A 25,774-nucleotide genomic window follows, 5' to 3' on the forward strand; every position below is an offset into this window, starting at 1 on the left:
GTGCTGGAGAACAAAATGATGTCACTTTAATGACTCAGGAGCAGGAGTCTAGCAGATCGCCAAAGTCAAGGACCTCAAGTATGTTTTTTGTTTTAATGGTGTTATTGCTTCCTTCAAATTGATTGATAAAGTCATATTTACGGCATGAGAATACATCCATGATAATGTGCTTGGCTTTCAAGTGTTGTACATCACATGAACACTGTTGCTAGACAACTAAAAACAAAATGGACACCGCTGTGTTTCTTTTTTTGAAATCTGTATTTCATTGTTTAGGATTTGGAAAAGTACCAACAGCAAAGTAACTAGTTAACACATTAAGACAGTAGAAAACACAAGTAACCTCAATGAGCTGTTACATATTTATAACGCAATTGGTGAGGTCGTGTATTGTGTGGTTATATCAAAGTGTCTTCCTTCTCTTCAAATGCTATTTACCATAGCTCACTGAAGTTACTTTTGTTGGAGTTACTTTCATCTTGAAAATCCAAAAATGTACATATAAGCAATGCACTCCACGCCACAGTCTGCATGTACAAACACACAATCTCAATCACACATACACACATACACATACATTGAGCTCATACACAACAACTTGCCATCCTCTTTGATAAAAACAGACTGTTGGGCTGAGCCCAGAGGAGACTGTCAATACAATCCGTGAGACAACAGATTGTGAGAACCCCGTGAACTCCAATACAGCCTGCAACACACCTCTCAGAGCACCAGGAAGAAATCTATGGGCTGCTGCAAGCATTGTCTTCTTATCTGTAGATGGTTCTGTCCTGTTTCCAAGCAGGATCAATAACATTAGCATGTCTGACAGAGAGAGAGAGAGAGAGAGCAGAGGGGAAAGAAGGAAAAGACAGAGAGAAATAGAAAAAGAAATATTTACTCCAGCTACAAACCTTTGACCAGAGTGACAAGCAGTGCAAAAGAAATAAAAGCTTGCATCACCTCAAAAAATATTGGAGGAATTGATATTTCTTCCAAAGGTGGTTGTTCGTTCTGTTGATGCCAAACTGGGTGTCATCATGTATGAATGCGTCTATGTTTGCCAGCATTTATGTTCATGGAGGCCCATGGCTCATGGAGGTAGTGTACTCTGGGTTTATCAGTGCATTTTCTTGAAAAAAGCATCTTGCTGCAGCTGGAAATAAGTTGAGAGTGAACCAAAATAGTAAAGTTGAGGTGCATAAAATCAAAACAATGAGCTGAAAGACACTAAAACGCTACCGTAGAGCTGAGAAGAGTACAGAGTGTTGTGATAATTCTCTGTGGGGTTGTCACTATTAGCGTTCCCTTTCACTTAACATGTGACATTTGATTCACTGTTGATATAAAGATATTGATTAGTGCAGCTTTAAAGATATTTTCAGTATCTAAATTATGGAAATGAAAGATGTAATTGTAACTCACATTCTTCCTTGTTACAGAACAAATGTACATCCACAGATGTCTTATCATTTGTTCTAGTAATTAAGTATGACAACAGTATGAAAGGAAACAGACTATTCTCTCTTCATAAGTACAACAATTCGATTTTTCCACAAGTCCTTCAGCCAGGCTAGTCAAGATAAAGTAAGTAAAAAAGTTGGCGTTCCACAGCAACGAAGTTGAGATATCGGTGCCTATAGCATGGTGGCTAAGAGAGAATGCTAATGGAATCATGAAGCAGCTTATCATGTGAATGAGAACAATAATGAGGAGACAAAGCAGAGACAAATCCATTGTAAGTGAGGTGGAATTATGTCGGCTCAGTGGATTATAAAAGGCCTTGATCCAGTGGGAGTTGAAAAACATGGCTTCTGTTCTCACTCATATTCACACACAGGCATACACATAAATACATTCGAATACGTACGCACGCACATACAGTACAAAATGTCAGAAAGATGTAAATGTTAATCCACGCTAATATAAAAACACATGCACACACATATGCATATTGCACGACTGCACACACACACACAGAACACAGCACGCAGACACAAACGTCAAACCTTGATATCTACTCATGCTGCCAGATAATTGAATTAATTCAGCCGAGGAACAACTTCACAGATTAGCGACTTAACTTTTCAATAATAAGAAAAAACTCAGCCAGGCGTGATAATTACATTTGTCTCAAATGAGGGCAGCCGTCGAAATGTATCGTGCGTTGCCATGCATCCACAGTTTAACCCACATGCTCTCATGCGCGCGCACACACACACACACACACACACACACATACACACACCTCCCTTAAGTGATTGAGAGATAAAGACATTTCTAGAGTTAGAAAACATAGAGGAAAAGTGATGAAAACACTGCTTCCACATTCATCCTGAGGACAAATAAGACAGCTTTTAAGCATATGTGTGCACGCATAGACATATCTTATGGTTTAGGACTCTATTGTTTTTTAGATTTTCACAGATAACACAAAGTATAGTCTGCTGCATGGATTTCCCAATATAAAAGTAGGAAAGAGTCAATCAAATCAAATTTAAACAAAAATCTGGTTAAACTCTTTGATAGAGGTATGTTTTAAGAAGAGATGTGGGGGTGCCCCAGTAGCTGAACAGTCAGGGCACATACCATATAACTGCAACGTTCACCATTCAATTCCAGCCAGAGACCTTTGTTGCATGTCCTACCCATCTCTCTCTCCCTTCATTTCCTGTTTGTCTCTGTACTATCAATTGCCCAGTGATGGCAAAAATGCGCCACCAAAAAAAACAGAGAGAGAGAGAGATTTAAAAGATGATACTCACTCAGCCAGCCCTTATTTTTTCCACTGCTGGTTATTACAGAGCCTTAAGGAGTCGGTATGCTTTAAATGAAGGGTATGTTGGTTTGTGGAAACAATTTCCCCCACACCTTTAACCGCTGTAATTGGGCGAGCTATGTCGGACAATTTTTGTAACTTTCTAAATAATCTCAACAATCTGATAAGCGTGCCCACTTCACACAGCTATTGGCCAGGTGTGCAGAGGTCAGGAAGCATGCAAAAAAAAAAAAGAACTGGCCTTTTGGAACTGGTATAAACACTTTGTACAAAATGACTACATCCAAACTAGTTCATTTCAAGCCTTCCTTACTGCCAAATCTGGTAATCTTAACACCTGTCTACACAGGATGCTGTGTGGTCACCTGCTTTTGGCGCTCAGAGCCCAGTACACATTCACTTTAATAACTCACACTAAATGGGAAAAAAAAATGGACATAAGACGTGAAAGGAAAGTGTGACACATAGGCTGTTCCACGGGCTGTGAGGACGGCTGTAGTGATTAAAAATATAAGTGTATCTGTTCTGTCAGACGTGCATGAGACAAATGACTGAAAAACGTGGATGAAACACAGCCAGGTTTTGTTTTTTTTTTAAGCCAGGATTCTGAATCTGACAACAGACCTAATCCAAATTCTTTCCTCCAGCCTAAACCAGAGTCCTCACCGTAAATCAGACTAATAATTACAGATCAAACTGATAGAACAAATGGAAATAAATTGAACAAAATAACCAACAAGTAATTTGATTGTTCTATCCTTGTGAGGTCACTTGGCACTCACAAGAGCTGCAAAATAGCACATTCATACTGTACACATACATGCATACACACACACACACACACACACACACACACACACACACACACAGTCAGCCATGCCATGCCATGAGCTGCATCAGGTAGAGGGAGGTGAGAAAGGTGTGATGTATATTTCATTGCCCCATGACACTGACTTCTGAACCTGCAAAAACAAGCCATAAAAATTCCAGAGGGTGCATTGAAATCCTCTCTAGGCACCCCCCCCCCCCCCCCCCCCCCCCCCCTTCTCTCTCCATCCCTGTTTTCTTCTCTCTCTCTGTCTTCTCTGTCCCTCTCAATCTGCTGTCTCCCTCTCCTATTTCTGTCTATTGTCAGTACAAAGCATCCCATTCAGGCCCCGATGACTTCTCTTATGGCAGGCAGCGGTAGGCTTAAACGGACAATGGCCGCATGGAAACAAAAGACAGTTTATTAGGCTGGGGAGAGAGAGAGAGAGAGAGAGAGAGAGAGAGAGAGAGAGAAAGAGGAAGACAGAAAGAAAGAGTGGCACTCTGCGTTCCATTGTGGCTGGACTCACATCTGGTGACCATGTGTGACCGGAGCAGCAGGGCTAATGATGGGCTTCCTGAGGCCAGCTCAATTAGGCCAGGCCTCTCTGGACTCCCAGAGAGAGAGAGAGGCAGCAAAAGAGATGACTATCGACATGCTGGTTCACTATTTGTGTGTGTTTATGTATATGAGTCAATCTGCACTATATATACATATATATAGTTGTTCACTGCTTGGATGAGTGTATGCACAAGTGTCTCCTATGTCTACAAATACGAGTTGTGTGTGTTTTTAAGCATTTTTGTGCATGTAAATTCCCACTGACACACTCTTGAACACTGTCCTCCTTATTCTTATTCAAACGACACCTCCCCTCACCGCACATACATGGACATACACACACACACACACACACACACACACACACACACACCCTCCTCCTGAGCTGGCTAAAACTAACTAACAAGCCGTAAAGCCATTAACGGTCAGGGCGCTGCTTTGATGGCCCAACACAAGATTTCCAACACACTTAAAACTACACAGGGGGGAGAACAAAAATGAAGAGAGCTTACAACTGTGTCCTCCGGCATGTGTGTCCATGTCTGTGTGTGATGTCTGGTGTGTGTGTTACATTGTGTACGGCTGAGCACCAAATCAGATGGGTTCCTGTGACAGTACCATCCCTTATTACACAGACTGAAAAATACAAACCTAATAAACGGGAAAGAAAAGCCCGTCTGTCTGTGTTAATGAAAGGCTTTATTGGACAAATTTGATGCCAATTCTTCTCATAATCACGTGTTACTGGTCAGATGTGTATAATTAGTATTGCATAAGCAATTGCACAAACAAGAACTGGGGTTATTTGAGGCTTTCTGGTTTTAGCACAAGGGCATAAACAGACCAATATTAGGTTAATGTTTCAGACATGATGCTAGTCTGTGTTCTGTGTTAGTGGCATGCTTCGAAAAGACACGCTAACATCACAGAGCCTTGTTTGTATTCAAGATTTTAAGTCAATTTCCTAATATACTGGGCAATGTTTGGCTAAACTACTGTAGATAGCAACACTCCCAGAGGGACAGAATTTAATGAATGAATTACCCCCAAAAAACTTCACATAATATATTTAGTTCAATTCAGCAATGCCACAGATACAACTACTGGTAATACAATATTTTGCAATTTGTCCTCCTATGATTTATATGAGTAAAACTACAACCAAAAGACAGAAGAAGATATTGTGCATCTACTCGAAGAAGCAAAAGAATCTGCACAACAAAAGTTACAAAAAATTCCTTGATCAAATTAATTCCATTTGGCGTAATCACGAGGCCTCTTTACTCATCACAAGCACTTGGATTTGTTTTTGTACATTACCAGTTTTGCAGATTCATTCTTAAAATCATTAAATAAATTATTAATCTACTTATAAGAGAGAATTGTGTTGCTTGTCAGCAGGTCTCCATGTACAGCTCTTCTGGGTATATGACAGGTACACCGAATCGGTCAGCAATGCAAACTGCTTTTCTAAACTTTCTTAAAAATTCTCATTCACAGTTCATGTTCACAGATGTTCATTAAAGGACAGATTCACATTTTTTCAAGTTTGCCTTAAAAGAATACTCACATGCATGTATGTGTGTTTAAAGAGTTATCTGTTGGCTGTAATCATTCCTCTTTCCATACTCCACGGTCACTGTTTAACAACTGTTTAAAAGATTAACAAAAATACCTGATTGATTTGACTTACTGGGACCAGGACTGTGGACTTGCAATCCAGTTAAGAAACGATTTCTTCACTGCTAGTATAGGCAGGAGATATTATTACAGCAATTAATAAATCTTTAAATGTATTCATATTGTATTTTAAGATAGACTTGAAAAAAATGTGAATCTATCTTTTAAGATCTTCTCCACAGTAAGTGTATTAAAGAAGACACACTTTTTGTGATCTGTGATCTGAAGAAAAAATTCTCGTCCTGTCACGGCTGACACAACTAGTTTCATAGTGTAGCGAGTGATGAGATTTTACAAACTGGCATTAAGCCAAGAGCAGCTAGAGAAACAACAGACCATAAACATTTTGAGCAGTGGTGTAAAGATAATCTCTTGCCTGTGAACTAGTGCACACCTGTGAGTAACTGTGTGTGAGTGAGCAACAGAGTCTGAGAGGGAAGACTTGAGTTTGATCAGTGAAGATGAACTGTGCCTAGAAACACTAACCTCTGCTCACATCACCCTCACTATCTCTCTTTCTCGCTCTCAAGGAGTAAATCAATGTTAGTCAACTGGAGTGTTCGATCCCCATCCGTTTTCACTTGCCTCTTTTGTGTAGCTTTACACATGGTTTCCGTGGTTACATGAGCTCTCTCTGCAAAGGGGAAGTGCTTCATTATCACATGTTTCAGCCAGACCATCAACAGCTCATGTAGACACTATCAAAGTTGATTATCATGTGTCTGCCTGACTCCTACCTTCTAAACCATTTCTGTCAGTGTGGTGTCTTTCAACAGCAAAATGTAATATTTCCCTTGTTCAACTGTGTTGATGAGGACCCTCCAGATAAATCACACCATCACTTCTGCCATCATGACATTCAGGCTCAAGTGTGGAAAATATGCTGTAAAACAGGCAAACTAGTCCCTGTTACATCATAACCAGTGTTAGAAGTAATGAATTACAACTACGTCCATTACTGTCATTAAGTCTTTTTTGGGGGGGGTACTTACTTTTATGAGTATGAGTCTGTAATTTTACTCTTACTTAAGTATGCATTACACCATGTAATCACTTCACTACTTTAAAATCATGATACGCTACTGAGTAGGCCTACAATTTGAATGACATCCAAGCCTTTCATCTGCATTTTTGTAGCCAATAAGGCTATCAACCAATCGCAAACTGGCCAAATAAAACCATGAAATACAGACAAAAACAAAATACCGCAGTGGGCTCAGGCACTGTTTTCAACAACATTGAAAACAGTGAAAATGACCAAGAAATGGCGAAGGACAAGTGCCCGTGGACACACCTGGAAGAATTCTTCTTGTACACTGCAAATGCAATACAAACTTTGCTGAGTACGGTGATGTTGGCTTACGGGAATTCAGCCTCTAATCTCAAAAAACATGTTGAGGTAAGAAGATTTACAGCTATTTGTATGTTATTGTATTCATCTTTGATATGTTTAGGGTAATTAGCTTGGCTAACGTAAAGCCAGCTAACATAATAATACACTCTAGTGTCATCGGTTAGCCTGGGATTCAAGTAGGACATAGCTAGCTAATGTGTACGCGTGCATGCATGCTTAAAAAATTAAACTACGATTCTTTAAAATGTTATCGCAAAAAAATAGGACAACCACTTTCAATTACAATAGGTTAAATCAGTTGTCATTTAACCAAAAATACCATACTTTCACATCATGCTAAACAATTCATGATTAGCTTAAATAATTACTCTAGTCGAATGAGTCTTCCCTTCGGTGTTAATAGCAGTGATGTGATGAGGTCATGTTTGAACATGCACTAAGATAATATTTATATTTACAGAGGAGACTGACCAGTACCATGACATCAGTGCGACAGCAGCACGTCAGCGAAAGACCACAGTCACACCAAACAAGCTCCCAGCAAGTAAGCAAGCCAGGTTACCAGATGTGATGTTGGCAACTGCAAGAAAACGTGTCCCACAAGCAACTGTTGACAAGCTTGTCATCAATTTCATATGTGAAAGTTTAAAGCCATTTGCAGTGGTAGAACAGCCAGCTTTCAAAGAATGAGTAACCACATTACAACCTCAAGCTAAAGTCATCTCCAGACCCACTAGTACTAGAATCTGTGAAGCTGCTGATCACATGAAGAAGACTATGATCGCCCAATTGTCAAATAAAGTCAAATACGTTGTAACCACCACTGATTGTCGGTCAGCTCATCAGGAAAGTTACCTTGGTGTCACATGCCATTGGAGAGAGGAAGAGTCCCTGGAAAGAAGATCTGTGGCAATGGCAGCATTAAGATACTAGTTACAACAAATATGACTCTAATTCAAAAGGACAATAAATGTAAGTTAAATAACATAAAAAAAGACGAAGAAACATCCAACCATTTATCTACTTGGCCATGTTACAGTGAAAGTAAAAGAAACTGAAACTGAAAATGAAACATGAAAGTTAATGATCTTGGTGAAAGTGCAGCTCTTTTGATATGGCAAACAATAATAAAGCTGAAATGATTAGTTGATTAATCAGTGCTAATTGACAGAAAAATAACCAGCAACCATTTTTACTTTTTATTTTGATAATTAATGTATAATTTAAGCCATTTTTCAAGAACATCTGCCAAACATTTGCTGGTTTCAACTTCTCATGCGAGAATTTGTTGTTTGTTGTTTTTCTCTGTTTTATTTTATTGTAAACTGAATATATTTGAGTTTGTGGACATTTAAAGATGTCATCTTGGGCTCTGGGTAATTGCAAAGAAAATTTTTAACTATTTTCTGAAGTTTAATCGACCAAAAATTTAAACAATCCTCGGATTAATCAACATTGAAAATAACCATTAACTGCAGCCCTACCTGTCAGTTTGCTCATTTAATTGATTCAGGTACACATTTTGTTTGGAGAAAGAAAAAAAAAGAGACAAGGCATACTTTGTGTCAAATTGTAAATGCAGACGTTAGCAGAGAAGTGATTTTAACAGTTTAAATTACCCCTCCTTTGTACCAGTTGCTCTGTTGGGATTATTCCTCTAAACTCCTCCAAACTGTTGCTTGGAGGCGTGTCTTGTCGAATTGCAAGGCAAAACTAAACATGAATACACATACATACACACTGCATATGCTATAAACAACACTTAATCATGTGATTCATAGGCACCTATGAAGGCTTTCACAGTATGTGATTTTGTCAATGTTTGCCATAATGCACCAATTAGTACATTAACTCACACAGTAGCAGGGCAGCTTTTGTTGGTCATCAAGGACAGACTGTACCACCTGCTACAAGGCTTCAACAACCACTGGCCCTTCTCCCCTCAGTCCCTCTCTCTGTCTCTACAGGAAATGAGCGAGCGAATAAGCAGACAGAGATAATTACAGACCAAACAATAGCTGTCATTTCTTTCTACATCGACCTCCTGGCCCTGCCCTTCACCAACACAACACAGTTTACCGTAATCTGTGTCCATTCTGTGGACAGTTTGATCCGAAGCATACCAGAGTAGCTTTGAACATCTATTCTTTCTCTCTATCCCTCTCCCTTTGCTTCCACAGAACAAAGCATGTTAACCTTGAGCTGCGAAACAGCTTTCTGCTGGCGTCTGAGGAGATATTAGGAAGGTGATTAAGTGAGATTGATGGTACTTTAATTCCCTGACAAAAATAATGGCTCCTTCCTGTTGTTTAATCTTCAATCTTCATTACATGGGAGAGACTCAAGAGAGTATGGTTTTTAGCCAAGAGAAGGCCGTACTAACAAAGGACACCATCAAGGATGGTGTATTTACATGTTTAATCAAAATGAATTGTAATTGAAAGTCCAAAGGAGGGTTTGGGAATGCAGCAAACTGTGGGCTGAAAAAAAGATGGTTTAGAAATTTGAAGGTAAATCTTTTGGAAGATAATTTTTTTTTTTTTGGTTTGGAATTCAGAGCATTTGACTGCAATTTAGCCACAGGGAACACAATCATGAAACTCTCGTCTGCATATTACTGTTCTGATTTTCATTTTGCTGATGATTTACACAGAGTTATTGAGTTAGCCTGTTCCCATGACCTTGGAGCCCCGGAAAACCTTTCAAAAGTTACCATTTCAAAAGAATGAAGTCAAATTAGAAGAAGTTGCCTTTTCTTAACTCAGGGTTATGTTGGGTTTTGGAGATAGATGTCAAAAGTTGTTTAGAGACAGCAGCCATTTAGATTCCCCCAGAGGGTTCAGGACTTGTTTGAGTTAGAAGCATGGACCCAAAACCTCCCTATTGTATGATGAGAAAAAACACAGTTTTGCAGGACAGTTGACACCTTATGTAGAGTGTATGTAGAACAAAGATGAGTTTGATTCCTTCTCGTGTTGTGAATGAAGTGTCCTTACGTGAACCAATGCACCCCTACCATTTTCCAGAGGCACTGTTCCAAAGCTGACCCTGTGCACTGACCTCCCGGTAGAGAACGGCAAGCGAACATAAAATTCCTCCTTTGGGTGATCAATACAGTGAGGAAAAAAAAGTGATAGATGCAGCCTCGGCTATTCTCTCCTACAGTACAGGGAGGTCAGAACACAGGGTCAGCTGAGGAGTTGCACTCTCGGAGCAGACCGTGTCTTGCTCAAGGACACTTCAGCAGAGAGGATGCTTGCCGAGATGCAGCCGGATTTTTTTTTTTTTTTCTTTTCCAACTGAAGGGCAGTGTCCTCACTCACCACAACACCCTCTCAAAGAATTAGAATAAATCATTTGAATTATATACTAAAGCGATAAACAAGCATGTTGGATGCCATTTGTTAGATAAAGGTCTTACATTTGTGATGAGCGTGAAAAGGAAATTTCAGCTCACAGCCAATGAAAAGGAAATCTTGTTTCACTGAATCGTCATTTAAATGACAGTAAACACTTGCCATCAGTTGTTTTTTTTTTCTTTGTCACAGTTAGAAGGATATAAAAAAAGTTATCTACCTACATGTGTAAATATGTGTAAAACTCAAAGCCCAGCATGTGCACACAGTCTCAAAATAGCAACATAATGAGAAGTTAACTTTTAAAACAGGAAGGAGTTGTATTCTATTATTATACTCAATACAAAAGAGAAAGAAAAAGCCAAAATGTTGTCTCTTTTTCAAGTTTAGCACATTAGAGAAACACTGGTAGTTATAACATTGTGTTCCCCGTTACCACCCTTTACGACTCGTTCCCATATGTTCCTTTCAGTGACATTCACACAGTTTTCTATGGCCACCTAATTGACTGCAAAATAGATGGACTGTCAATGCGACAAATAGTACGTTCAGATGAAAGGGGTCCCGCCATGTCATGCTGACATTTTGACATCATATCTGTTTATGTATAAGCGTTTGCGTCCGTGTGTGTGGGTGTGTTTGTGTGTGTTTGTGCATAAATACACGTATGATGAATTGACTGAAGCCATGTCTATAGTTGTCCCTCTGTACAATAGGGACTACAGCAGCAACAGAAACAATTCTTTTAATCTAGCGCTTCTTTCGCTGCATCTCAGTCTGATGTCCGACTGCACAAAGAAAGGTCAGGGAGGGCTCGGCTTGGGTGGGTGGAACAAACAACTGGGATTTGCTCTCTCTCCATTTCCCCCTCTTTCTCTCTCTCTCTCTCTCAGCAAGGCGTCAAGGTCTGCTTCGGCGTACAGTTACAGTTAGTTTACTCTCCATCAAAGCAAACCCGAACTTCTAAGTTGTCTAATAGAGTTGTGTGTGTGCCTGCTCTATGTTTCAGTGCAGAAAAAAAACAGACAGGGTTTTTTTTTTCCCCTAATAACTGAACTACGCCTGGAGAAAGTTCACCAACTTCCTTAAAAAAAAGTCTTCCTATCTGTCATTCTACCATTTCCTCTCTCAGTTTCTTCGCTCCCTGTCATATCTGCAGTCCATATCAATGATAACAGCTGCCAGTCTGAACATTTAATAATAAATTCTTCTTCCAAATCAGTCCCGGTACTAAACCCATGCCTACCAAATAGCGCTACACACTGACTAATCTAGCTCATCCTCCTGAGTTCAATACAGTTTATCAGCAAGAGACGAGGGGGGGGGGGGAGAAAGAGAGAAGAGCTGCAAGGAAAGAGAGAAAACACGGACTTGAAGGAGAATAGAGCAGGAGGAGAGGGATGGGAGGAGGAAGGGGGTCAGCGGAGGTAGAAAAGAAGAGATGAATGCAGGCCCTGTTCCTTCCCACTGTCTCAAACAAGGCCTGGGTAAACAGGAAGTACAGCTGTGCTCTCTGTCTCTGTCCCTGTGACTCTTTCTGTCCTTTTCACTCTCTCTTTCTTCCTTTTACATCCTGCACCTCTCTCACCCTCTCCACCTTTTCTCCTTGGCTTTTCCAAAAATACATTGCATTCCTGTTCCACTTAGAAACACTGATACAATTGCATTTATCTTTTGTGCCAAGCTAACCTGTGAGAATAATTGTGGCGAGTAGTTACAGGGGGGGGGGGGGAATAAGAGAAGCTGAAGAAAGTGAGATGTAAACACAAACAAATGACAAACGTCGTCTAGGATATCTCGCAGCCTTCTTGTCACATCGTAAAGGGTCCTGATAGTTGGCAATCTGGACACGCAGTTCCCCTCAGTGGGCCCTAATCCCCCTATTTCTTTAAGAGAGAGAGGGAGTAGAGCGGAGGAGAAAGGAGGCATTGTGGCTCGAGACAGTGCAGTAAAAAGAGGAGCGTACAGTACCAAATTGAGGTCGCAGCAAGACAATGGCTGCCCTTCACTGGCTCATTCACACACGGTCTCCACACAGCTCTATCAAACGCCTCTTTCTTTTCTTCTTCCCCTCCTCTGTTCTGTTCTTTCTCTTTCTTTCTCTCACGTCCGCCTTTCTTCTCCTCATCACAGAGGGATGGGGGATAATGAAACCCCGGCTCACCCAGGCTGTTCTGGGGCCCGTTTCAGAGAAGAGGATCTCTCTCTCTCTCTCTCTCTCTCTCTCTCTCTCTCTCTCTCTCTCTCTCTCTCTCTCTCTCTCTCTCTCTTTCTCTCTCTCAATGGCCATCTTCTCATCCTCTGTGTTCAACGCCCTGCACCGGCTCCACCCACTACTTTTGTTTTGTGGGGAGAATGTTTTGCTGAGCAGGAAGTAGTTTGTTTAGGAGCAGGACTCATCTTATCGTCTTATTTTTAGCACTTGGTAGAGTTCATTTTGTGACACTCAGCTTTGTACAGGATACAGTGAGGTACTATATGAGAAGCTGAATAATTCTTTTGTCATCAGTTGCATTTGCAGAAATTTGTACTTCAAGATACACTGAAATTAAAATGATTTTTGGCTAATAAATCACATTTATTACATATTCTCCGTTTGTTGTGGGAGGGAGGTTGGTGGAGGGGGTTTGTTGTCTGATGCAATACCTGTGCTGACAGACATGAATAATAGTTCTTAATGTCACTTCAGTTCCAGCAGCCATACAGGCAGTAAACTTGGGGGCTTTCAGCACTCCGTATGTTTCTTGTGTTTCGAATGACGAGGAGAGATTTGCTATCACTACAACTGGGCCAGTGTAAGAGAGACAGCTAATATCTTGATCATCTCCTTTCTATAATGCAGGGCTTTTCACTTTTTGAGTGGAATACTGTACAACGGGTTCTGCTAAATGTTGTTGTAATGCGCCGTAAAGGAACAGACGGCTTAAATCACCAACTGTGGTTAACTAATCCTTTGTACTTGTTGAAAAAGCGGAAAAAATGTCTTGTATCAATGTTCATAGGCTATACAAGTCAGTAGCACAGAAGTTGACAGAGGTCTCCCAGCAACACTGGCTCTCAAATGTAAGTCAACAGAAAAATGGAAAAATACGAACAATAGCTGCAGTATTGTCATAGTTTATATGCACTAACACAAAAGGTGAGGAGAATTCACAATTCATTTCTGTGAGAAGAAAAGAACTCTGACTTTTAATTGGTAATTTGTTGAATAGGAGAGTAATAGGCGGAGGCCAAACCAATATAATAATGAGGTCAAATTTTATGTAATTTAATCAAAGTGTTTCAATTAGTTACAATAGAAGATGGATATGCTTAGTAGAGATTTATGTTTGAATTATACTTATTAAATGAAGATATTAAGATATAACAGTTGAACTTGTCCGTTTTATGTTCTTGCTATATTTTTTGATGTATGAGTTTGTGAGTGTTTGTTTTGTCAAGGATTAGATGTGTTGTGTTTGTGTGAAGTGTATATAAAGATGGAATTAAATCTCTAAAAATAACATGTCTTTTACTCATCTGTCACAGCTGCGACTCTGCTACCTATCTATTTCCTACTTGTGACTGGTTCATATGGAAGATCAATAAGTGATGGTATTTCTTTCCCTGGAAAAAGTATCCAGTACACTTTGTACATTCAGTTTATACTAGAATAGAAATGTCAAATAGATGCATTTTTTTGGAGAAACGTATAGTTTTCGTACCTAACATGTATTCAGACCGGCTGTTATGAAAGAAAGAATCATTCTAATATAAAGCAAGCACTGTTTTTACAAAGACTAGACAAATGTCTCATTCACCAAGTCACATATCATACGGATTTCTTGTAAAGAAGAAAAGACCATGAACAGTAAAATGTTCCCTTTCTCTGATTGAATGGATTCATGGAATTCACTGTTTCACAAGAAGACAAAAATGTCAGAGTGCCTCCGCACAGAAACAAGTTAATAAGTGAAGAGGGCAAAAACACCTTCAGGCTACTTGGGTCACAAAGGCTGATGATCCACAAACCTAATTTGGCTTGGCAAACCTAATCGTTCAAAATTGATCGAATACAGAGTCTACTGGAGGCCTTTAACCGGTTTATTGCGAGACAAGGGAGAAACAGTGATTGGCATTGTTATTCAAACCACAGAAAAATTGTTGTCTTCCAATCGCATTTAAGCAGAAGGATGTCAATTGCCCACAGGGTTGAGCGCGTGATGATGTTAAGGTGACCATTATTGCCCCACTGGAAAAGATTGCTCTATGTTCTTTTGATGGTCAAGTGCTCTTCAGCGGTAGCAATCATATCTCATCACATACACATACAATGGTACACACAGTTAAACCTGTACAAACACACACACATACAAGCATATACAGAAGGACCTGCAGATACGCACATCCTCATTTACACACATCTCATGCCTGGAGTCGAGTGGAGAGGAAAAGAGATGTGTCAGAGAATAGAGTTAGGCCACAGAGTGTAGACAGTGAATACTAATAAGAGGTGAGCCGGGATCAGACCACAGGGCTCAGGTCAAAGGTCTCATCTTATTTGTTATTTGTTATTCCCTAATATCCAAAGCAATTGACTGAAAACTGATTTATGCTTATAGTTAAGTCACAAGGGAGTAGTTCTGGGTGCGATTTGTGAAATGTTTCTGAAACGTTTTTATTCATGGAAATAAATCAGAACCCCAGTGGGCCTATACAGACTATGAAGACTATTAGGCTAGTTCTTGCAGCTGTTACAGTAACATTTAGAAAATAATTATGAATTTAAATAAAACATTTACGAAACTTAAACTTGACCACTGCATTTGCAGGAATATTTTAATCCTTTTTTTTTTTTTTTTAATTGAATTCATCAAGTTGCGCAATATTTTTACTCTCAGCAATGTGAAGTCAAGTTCATGCCTTGTCTTTTCTTCATCTGGATATAAAGGGGATTTGATCATATACAACAAAACAAAAGATTAAATGCTAATTTAACAAAGCAGAATTAAATCCCCAATGCTCCTTTCAGTACTGTGGATAGCACGACTCAGCCAGATGTGCCAAAACACTTTGTCATTCTTGCAAGTCGCTGTTTAATTCAGCTCTGTGCGCAGCAAGCTTCAATACTGAATAGAAAATAATCACAACATGCAATAGCACAATATGCTGTCATCATAAAAATAAATAGGCTGCAGCGTATGCCTGCTTTTCACACTAAGAAAACTGTTTTGATGACGGACTTCTCTCTTCTTCTTATGCTTTCCTGTGGAGGAGTCATCCACGGCATGTCGCCCCTCTTTTACCCACATCTCTGCAAATGTCTGAGTAGGGAAGGAGCCACCTGGTCCATTTACTGCATCATCATGTAGCTTAGATGCAGTGTCATCTCTACTGTCACACCAGCACTGACAGTCAAAGTCCATTTCTGATTTTATTGTTGTTTGCACTATAGACTGCTCCTAACATTGCAGCACTTAGATTTTTGTTAAATAGTTTATTTTTATTTGAGACATTTTATATGGTGTTTGAGAGAAGCAGCAGATATCACTATGAGGAGGATAGAAATAACTCAGCAGAGGCAGGGATATATAGACCAGAGGGGGGGGAATTCCCAACCCCCCCCCCCCCTCCAGCAAATCACACCCTGGACTCGTTACATGTAATGTTCTGGTAAAGTTTTCAACAGGAAGTTGTTATTTTTTTGTCCCTAGAATGTTCTGGGATAATGTTCTCTAAAACACTATTTGGTGATAACCCTCTTAAAATGTTCAGTGATAACATTGTTAGAACATTATGCTCTAACATCCTGAAAATGTTTTCAGCAGCATGCTTTTTAATGTTCCCAGAATGTTATTACATTATTCAAATGCTTTGTGTTAATGTGTCATTAAAATATTTCACCATTAATTAACATGAACAATAACATTATGACACAGCATTCCTGTAACTCTTCCACTGGTCTGACCACTGTGGTCACTAGGATGACTGATTTACTGAACTATTCAAATAGGACTATTAACACATGTAAAAGGTTGATAATACATCAATATTCAAAAGCCTCATTACTTTTTTATTCATTTATTTATTTATTTTGTGAGTGTGTGTGTGTGTATGAAAAAGTAAGTAAGTAAGTAAAAAGTCAAGACTAGGCTTATAATCTAATAAATAAAAATTACACACTTAAATGTGGTACAGTCAACCTCTGCACCATAAACTAAACATACATTATCGGGGGAGGATATAAACCTTGTACTTTTTTCTCACTTCATTTCCTCCACTCAACATTTTGCTACTACAGAAACCTGGCAAAGCCCCTGAACAAATGCACTTTTTATGTTTAATTTTTGGCATCATGATACAAATCAATAAAATGATAAAAAGAAAAAAAAAAAGCACTCTGATCTGATGATGGTGTGTTTGTGTAGGTGAGAGGTGACTGTGTTTATGTTGTATATTTGTTGATTTAATCAGAGTCTGCAGACTGACAACAGTGAGGGGCTTCTGTTCCCTTCAGGTTCTGAAGCATTGATGGACTTTCATTGTCCTCAGTCACGGATGGTCTGCGTGCATCATCCATCTGCATTATGACGAAAATATTAATTAAAATCAGAATAATTTCTGATTTAGAAGTCTTCTTTTTTAAGCTGTGAGCAGCAGCTAGTACAAGTCACTGTTGGTGGGTCGTTCTATGTGAAATCTCAAATCTGAAGGGTGCAATAATGATTTGTGCCACAACACCTAAATAGTGGACACTGTTGCTGCAACCTCACACAAAGCTACAATAGCAATTGTGGATGTTAAAACAACAGGATAGCATCTGGACTAAGGTAAATAATCCTTCACAAATTCTTCATTATAATGATTTATTTATTTTAACAACTAAAAAAAAGACAGATAATGAACCTGGGCAAGGCAGCTTTGATGTCAATTTTTCTGAAAAAGCAGTAGTTTCTTTGGTTTTGACAAATGAAAAATTTGATTTGAAAACATACATTATCATCTCCAGAGTCACCAAATGCAATTTATACCTTGTAACTTCACAGCTAAGTGAACTACAATGACACTGTAAACTCACTCAGCTTCCCTCCAAACTAAAAACTACACTGCACCATTGCTCACATTCTTATTTGTTGTGTATCAATATGCTCAAATATCATTTTAGTGGAACTAGAATTCATACAGTACTAGCCCAAACGCAAGCCTGCTGTGCATCATGACTCACACATGCCACCTCTATGCAAACATGCAATATCTGCTCACAGCTTATGAATTAGGTGCTTGGTTTTTTTTTTTGTTTTTTTATTTGTCAAAAGGAAAATGGGGTGACATCAGATTTTTTTTAACATCTTTTTTGAACAAATGCTTAACACTGACCTGAGTCCCTCTGTGTCGAGCATATTTCTGCTTGTCTACACAGGTTTCAACTGTCTTCTGTAGTATCTTGGGGTGTTTTTTGCAGCAGGCCTTAAGACAAAGAGGAAAAAAAAGCTAAATTCTTGCTTCAGCAGAATTAGATAGTTGAAGTATTTTAAGCAATACTTTATGTGGCTGAAGTAGTACCTAAAGTTAAAAGCTAAAGCTAAAGTAGTATTTGAAATACTTGAAGCAGTCATGGCTGATCACTTCTTCATTAATCAACAAGTGCCAAAAATGCTAACAATGTATTTGGCTTATCAGCTTACAAGCAAAATGCACTGTTAGCATTTTTGCACTTGTGGATTAATCAGGGAAGTGGAAGTAATCAGCCCTAATGTGTGCAGTGAAAACTTCTACTTTTGGATTATCATTTGGAGTGGGCTACTGGCTTATAGCCCAATCCAAAATAAATGCAAACCTGAATAAACCTTATCATTTTTTTTTACCAGTCTAACACTTCATTTCACTTTTAAACGAATAGGAGTATTTTAAATATCTAATCTCACCTCTAAGTGGGTACTGTGGGTACCGTCTGATCCAAGTCACTGTAGTAGGACAGCTGCTGGGTAAAGATGTTCTCTAAAAAAGGATGCCATTATTTAAGTTAACAAAGAGTTTTCACCTCATATTTTAACCTAATGGAGACATTTCTCATCAAAATACCATACAGTGACAAGAATTACTGATAAGATTTGAAGAAACAACCCACCTATCATCTTATGCAGCAGCTGGCTGTTGCTTTTTCAAACAACACACACATGTCTAAAATTTTGGCAATGTCAGAAAGGAAGTTCTCATAGATAATTTCTCCAAACACAGCTGGGGTGAAGAAGTTTTCCTGAGGGAAGAGAAGCACACGCAGTACAACAGGTGATCATGTATATCAAGGCTTTGTTCTTGGAATTGGCAGTGACATTACTATTACTGGAAAATACAGAAAAATCCCAAGCAAGTGTCTCCTCTAAGAAGCCAAATTGGAGCATCACTTGACTGATATCCGGTTTCTCATTCTACCTTTGATTCAGAGCGCTGCATTTTGGCCACCGCCAGGGAGAACGGCAGGGCGGAGGTCGAGGCCATGAGGAGCATGATGCAAGTACAAGTCTAGGCACCTCTGCAGGGACTCATCAAACATCGCCTGGTGGGAAAGATGGACCACAGCAGAAGACTGTGAGTAACAGGCTCCTGGCCGCTGAATCTACAGTGTATTTACATTTTTATAGCTTTGGTAGACTATTGTAGAGGAAGGAAAAGAGAAAAAAACATCTCAGCAACATTTTCAAATGTTGACAGTCCCTCACCTGACACCAAAACTTGTCATGAGGCAGTATGAGCAGCCCATCCAAGTCCTTTATGATGAATCTTCCAAATGATGGGAGAGCTATCTTCTGGCAGGGGCTTATAAGGCACTAAATGCAGCTCTCCCTACCTTTCCAGGTGCTGGAGTGGAAAAGAAATCACAGGGTTTGACTCTAATAGAGCTGCCGCGGTTACCACATTACCACGGTAACGCAATCACGTCACATCCACCACAGCGTCAAGCTGATCACCGCTTCACCACTGAGTGAGCAGCTCAAGTAACAGGATATTAGTTATTCTCTCAGACTTGACATAAAGAATGACGTGTCCGTCGAATGCCAACCAATATTCCCGCTGCAGAGTCGGCCTCTCAATGACAACACTAGAATACAAAGACATTTACACTGTAGAGGCTATAAAAATAGACTATTACAAGAATAAATGTATTCAAAGGGTGTACTGTATTGGTCCAAATGTAAGACTGTTTTTTTTCCTGGAAATACATCTGAAAAAGAGGGGTCATCTCATATTCAGAATTGTCTAGACTGCTACACAGAGTGTTGCATTATGGGTTATTTGTACCGTTAATGTTGCTAAGCTAGGGAGTGTCTTAAAGGTTCTATATGTAGGAATCAGAAATTCCTTCTCATTAGTGACACCGGTGGCCGGTGCAGTCAGCATCCTGTTGCTCACGCTTGGGAGTGCGAGACTATTGCAAGTGATGTCTTCTCCCTCACTTACACCTCTTATAATAACATAAAAGATCTCTAATGTCGTGTTTTGCACCATGTTCCTGCAAAGCATCTCTCACCCCCAGTCAGTCAGCCCTTCCCCCCTCTGCTTTACATGCACACCCTCACACAAACACACACAGAGGCTCCTGCTGTGCTGTGGCCAATGGCCGACAAGAGCCAATCTGCACCACCCAACCCGCAAAAATATGCGTTAATCAACTACCCAAACCAGATCCGACCTGCAAACTGCCAACTTTTTTTTTCCACCAATCGTGTTTACTAAACACAGGTAAGTTCAGCAAGCTGTGGCCGGACAGGAACATGCTGCAGTTTTATTGTGAAATGTGTGTTTATTACCACCTTTGGAATACCAACAGAAAAAACAAATACGGTAAGCTATATTCTACTATTGTTCTGATGCTTGTTTTCTGCTCCTTTGTTGAGCAAATAATGTTTTAGCTGTGTGTGTACGGTGTTTTGTTGTAAAATGTGTGGTGGTTGACGGAGGCAGCTAGCTGTCTCATCAGCTGGAGAGCTAATACCTGCAGGGTGTTTCTACTCAGATAGCACTGGTTTTGTTGCAGTAGATGCCGGTTGTTTGTTGACGTTAGTGGGAGAGAGGTAAGGCACTTTGGAGCGTGCGAAAACGCCACATCCATTGGATTTTCGTGGAAAATCTGACCCAGGTCCTTCACATTGAAATCAGTCCACAGGCTGACCTTCAGACCTTCTCATCACTGCAGAGGAGTGCCGAAATCGCTACCTTTTCCCCAGAGAGGTAAATATATATATTGATTTATTGTATTGGACTAGGTGGGTGTTCTTCAAATTGTTACTGTTACTGTCTGTGTCAATGTAGTGTTCTGTCCTTACAGAAATCAAAGATGGTGGATGGAGTGGAGATCTCTGTGCATATCATTGGAGACACTGCCCACCCATTGAAGCAACGGTTGATGAAAGGATTCCCCCAGCATCATCAACTTTCGCAAGAACAAACCCACTTCACCCACGCCCTAAGCTCAGCCAGGGTGGCCATTGAGAATGCCTTTGGGCGACTGAAAGGACGTTGGAGATGCTTAATGAAGAGGAATGGCACTGACCTTAATCTAATGCCCAATTTTGTCACTGCCTGTTGCATTTTGCATAACGTACTTGAAATATAGAAAGATAGTTTTTTGCCAGAGTGGAACATTGAGGTGGATCCACCAGAGGGTCTGGGTCAACCCCATGCTGTGGTGTATAAGGAAGAGAGACCTAACACTGCCCAGCTCTATGCAACACTATCATAGACAATCTAACAGCAATGTTATCAGAGTGAACAGTGTCGATGCTGTATCAGGATGCCTTTTGAGTCATCATTGTTACTGTTATGCTGTGTTTCTGTAGCAAATGTGATCAACTTTGTCTTGTGTTTTGTAAAGCATTTATTTATAGAAAAAGGCAAATACCTATAAAATACCTATCAAATAAGTTTTCCCTTATAACAAAAGTCTCAGGCAGTATTCAAGTGTCCAAATATAGAACAATAATAAAACAACAGAAGAGTGACGAAGTATTCCAGTGCTCAAAATATACAACAAAAAACTGAAGTACTGAAATATATGAAATGTATATAAAGTACAAAATATGAATTATCAGTTCAACACAAAGTAGAACAGTGTGCAAGTAGAAAAAATGTAATAAGTACTATTCAAGTATTATATTGCAACACAAACTGACATTTGACACAAATCCTGTCAGTGTGAAAAGGCTTTTATATAGTTATACTATAACTGCCTGTTGGTAGTGTGCTCATCATGTTTCGTTTGAGTGCTTGAATAAGCTGATTGAGTTGAATAAACTGATAAAGTTTTGCTCATACTGGCTCTGTTCATACTGGTACAAGGCGTGTGGTGGTCGCTGTGGAGTCTGTGGTGCAGGGCCTGGGAGCCTGGAAAACAACAGCTCAAAGAGTGAACATCTGCATGCGTGCATCGTCGTGTCCTGCTGCAGCTCTGTCCATCTCCTTCAGCTTTGCCATGGTGGTAGTTATTGCAGCAGAAGCTTGTTCCATCCTCGTCCTCTTCCGTCTTCTGGATGGAACACTGTAGCCTGATAATAATAATTATTATTATTATGGGAGAGCTGGGAGAACATGAAGACGACGAGAACACTGCTGAAGAACTAGTCCCTGAAGAACTAGAGAGCCTAACAAGCTTGGCTAGTGCAGAGTTGCCAAATATATTTTGGCAAAGCTCATAGAATGGCCCATCCCACTTCTGCTCTTGTGGTTGTTAATGTCAAGATATTTTTTCTTCAGCGCCTTTAATTTGTTTATTACTTTCCTTGGGCTTTGAGCAATGCCTCTTTCACTCAGCACTTTCGATATGTCGTTGTATATCACAGTGTCCCTCACAGTGCCAGTAACTTGTCTCTGTGTTTCCTCTTCCCCTTGAATCAGGAGAAGTTCTCTCACTTTGCTGTCTTGTCAGTGTTGCATCTTGCACGATACAAAAAACAAAATCTCTGGTGCACATTGTTCCCATATACTGTAAAAAAAACAATAATGTTCTTCCTGGCTATTTATGCGCCGACATCCGGAACTTCATCGCGCGTCATAGCATCGTGCCAGAAAAGAGGCGAAAATTAGCGTGCGCACCCGGGTGTCATGTTTACATCACTGCAGAGCGGAGCTGTAGCTGATAAATACCTGTGACTACTGCAGTCATTTCCCACTTTCCCACTGAAGTCAAAAGCCAGATGTTAGTGGGTGTTGGTGGGTTTTTTGTCCAGTGTGAAAAGGGCTTTAGAGTCAGTAAGCCTTAAAGGTGTTTCGTTAGTTTTTGAAGGCTCGTGTAACGTGTTTTTCTGCCATGGAAGAGATAAATTCATAACGAGTGAAAAGTTTTCTTCCAAAAACAGGTGTTGGTAAAGGGGGTGGGGGGTCATCTTATAATCAGGGTTGCCTTATATTTGGGCCAATACAGTATTTAGGAACCAATTATTTTATATTTTATAAGGTTTAAATAATTTTTTATGGCGGTTACTGCAATGTTTGAATGGCCTCGCTAATTTGTGCGGTAAAAAATCAATACTGCGGCAGCTTTAGATTCTAATAAACTGGTCCTCATGAGAAGTAACTCAGGCTATTCCTGGCGCACCACAAGCTGCTGTTGAGGTGTACTTCTCTGTAACAACAGGAGCAGAGCTGACTCACCAGTGCAAGCAGTGTGTGCTCCTTTCCCAGCGGGCCAGACTCAGTCACCTGCTGCTCACCCAGTGGCACGCACTGGCATCTCCTCAAATTATTTCTGAAAAATCATACCAAAAAGAAGACATTGAAAATACATTTTTGCACACAGGTGTAGTACACTCAGTCATGGTTTAACAATAAGGCTTGCACGATTGCCCGGGACAAGTAAAATGCCACATCGGGCTAGTAAATCTAGCAACTCACTTGCTCAATCATACAATCAATGTTACGATCATTTTTTCATCATCGTCGTATCATAAATTACGTTTTCATTCTCTGGCACACGTCAGCATAGCCCCCTCCCCTTGCACGTATTGGAGAATATTGGCACGCGCCGTTAGCCAATCAAGAATTGAGAAGACTAGTAGTGTGATGCGTGAAACAAACATCCCTCAGGATTATGTGAGCACTGTCAAATAAAGGAATCAGTGGAGCATGTAGCCTAATTTTTCACTGCCATGAATACTCTTTAGAACAAGAAACATTGAATGGATCAAGAACTCAGGAAGCTTGGAGGGGAAGAAATGAGTCTAAAAAATGTATTTGCCATCAGGTTACAGAGTCTGTTCCATTATTTGAAAGAAACTGGGCTGGTCAATAGCATTTAGTATTCAGTGAAATATAGGGGCTGTGTCATACTATTTTCAGTGTGCAAGAATGTTTGTTGCTTTGCATCTATGACACGGTGTCTTTGTTCTGTTTCATTTACTTAATTAAAGATTAAACATGACAATTAACTTTAGTCTTTGTTTTTATTTGATAACCACTAATAAATAAAACTATTTGTATATGCGCAAGTAAAAATTGACTTCAGCCAAGTAGATTTCTGACCCGGGGCAAGTGAAACAAAACATTAATGTTGAACCCTGCTCAGTTGGCAGTTTATTAGGTACACCTAGCTGAAGCCAATGCAGTGCAATACAACATTTTATTTTATGGTCATTTAGGCAGTAGTTTGTGATGCTGTTGAATTGTATTGTATGATACTACTACAACTACCACCTCCAAAATCCACTTACTTAAAACTGTTTCAACAAAAACTGAACATTTTAACTAGGTTAGGTGGATCTAATAAACTAGTAAATAAGTGTATTGTCATTCAAAACAATGTTGTATTATTGTACAGATGTTACTGTCAGATTGTGTTCAGCATCTGTGTGAGAAAAAGAAAAACTATCAAGGCTTGTCACATTTTAATAGTATCATTTGGGACATTTTATTATCCTTTTCCCTAATTATGACAGTCATGAAGGTGTCAACAAGCCCCAGTTTGTACCTCTCATGTACTGTCATACATTTGGGTCACAGAGTCACCCCACTGTGCATCAGAACTCAAACATGCAACATCTACACAAACCTGCAATAATAAAATGGGTAAATACAGCTGATAGTAATAAGTTACTGATAATTACAACTTTTAAAGGTTGGCACATCCACGGCTCGCTGCTGCTCTTATTATCTAAAGGCTGGATCCTATTCTCCCCTGCTGCTGTGGAGACTGACCCGGCGGGGGCTATTAAAGTTTTACCCGATGTAATCCAGTTTCCAACTGAACAGAAATTAACATTTAAGAAAGCACAAAGATGGTCCAGTTAGAGGGAGAAAGCTGGGGCAGGGATGGATCACAAAGAGGGTAAAACCAGCACCATCAAATCACACCTCTAGAGCCCTGGCCACACACACACACACATGTATGGAGAGAGAAGTGTGCTGCATTACAAAAAAGAAAGATAAACTTTTCCCCTGAGATGTAAACGCGCCCTGCAGACATGCTCCAAAAATCCAATTTAACTCTGTGGCTCAGTACAATGTGCTAGCTAGGCTAACACTGACAAGCTAATGTTGGCGCTAGCACTAGCTGCTAGCGGAAACCTAGCTTCTTCAGCTTAACATCACCTTGCAACTTATTAGCTTGACTAAACTTCAGTAAAACATGCATTTCTGTATTATCCCAATAAATTATAATTACTTAATACTTACCCAGTTCAATGTGTATCTGTGTCTCCATCGCTCTCTGTTTCGATCTAAATGTAGGTTGTCCGCCTTTTTTCACCAACCCCACCCTTCTCCTCTTCCACGCCCAATCACCTGCAAGTATTTTGACTTTTAAATTTTGAGTTACCAATCAGTCAAAACAAGCCACTCTGGTAGTCTGTATCCTGTAGGTGTGTGTGTCTTAGCGGGAAAATCTTTATATTAAAGAGCAGTAAAGTCATAAGTTATTTGTATGACATATTTTAAACATATTTATATTCATATAAATATGATAAATATATTTAAGTTGTTGAACAGCAATGATTATGTTCAAAAATGTTCAGAAAGTCTAATTTAGGTGTAGTATACACAACACACGTTTTCATTGATATAGGCCTATAATTCCCTACTTGCTGCAGTGTGATCTTATTTTCATGGCTGTATTAGGGCTATTTGTGGTCCGAAACAGAGATCCATCTTGGGCTTAATATGGGCCAAATCAGACAGACTACAGCCCAATTTTCAATAACTATATTTAGGCTGAATAAAGGTCACGATGGCCCAACCAGATTTAGCCCAAAAAACAACATCCATGGACATCA

The 25,774-nt window shown here is 39.7% G+C and overlaps 2 long non-coding RNA genes across 17 annotated transcripts in view; one reads left to right on the forward strand and one right to left on the reverse strand.

Moving 5' to 3' along the window:
- Nucleotides 1-25,774, forward strand: part of LOC122975619 — a 292,897-nt gene that overhangs the window by 186,638 nt on the left and 80,485 nt on the right. For 7 of the 14 annotated variants that reach the window (XR_006400742.1, XR_006400741.1, XR_006400745.1 and 4 more), the window contains 2 exons: nucleotides 18,959-19,103; nucleotides 20,256-21,832. This is a non-coding gene — a long non-coding RNA (uncharacterized LOC122975619). Of the gene's footprint in view, nucleotides 1-18,958; nucleotides 19,104-19,370; nucleotides 19,710-20,255; nucleotides 21,833-25,774 lie in introns of those variants that run through there. The other 7 variants (XR_006400749.1, XR_006400748.1, XR_006400746.1 and 4 more) reach the window with 4 other exon arrangements.
- The window catches only part of LOC122975618, a 98,213-nt gene continuing 88,233 nt past the window's right edge, over nucleotides 15,795-25,774 (reverse strand). The window contains exons 1-9 of one of the 3 annotated variants that reach the window (XR_006400738.1): nucleotides 25,179-25,323; nucleotides 23,163-23,256; nucleotides 21,828-22,057; nucleotides 19,235-19,373; nucleotides 18,948-19,071; nucleotides 18,643-18,771; nucleotides 18,440-18,512; nucleotides 17,892-17,981; nucleotides 15,805-17,094 (exon numbers count right to left, since the gene is read on the reverse strand). This is a non-coding gene — a long non-coding RNA (uncharacterized LOC122975618). Of the gene's footprint in view, nucleotides 17,095-17,891; nucleotides 17,982-18,439; nucleotides 18,513-18,642; nucleotides 18,772-18,947; nucleotides 19,072-19,234; nucleotides 19,374-21,827; nucleotides 22,058-23,162; nucleotides 23,257-25,178; nucleotides 25,324-25,774 lie in introns of those variants that run through there. The other 2 variants (XR_006400737.1, XR_006400739.1) reach the window with 2 other exon arrangements.

Source organism: Thunnus albacares, chromosome 23 (genome assembly GCF_914725855.1).
Source record: "Thunnus albacares chromosome 23, fThuAlb1.1, whole genome shotgun sequence".
Classification (NCBI taxonomy): Eukaryota; Metazoa; Chordata; class Actinopteri; order Scombriformes; family Scombridae; genus Thunnus; species Thunnus albacares.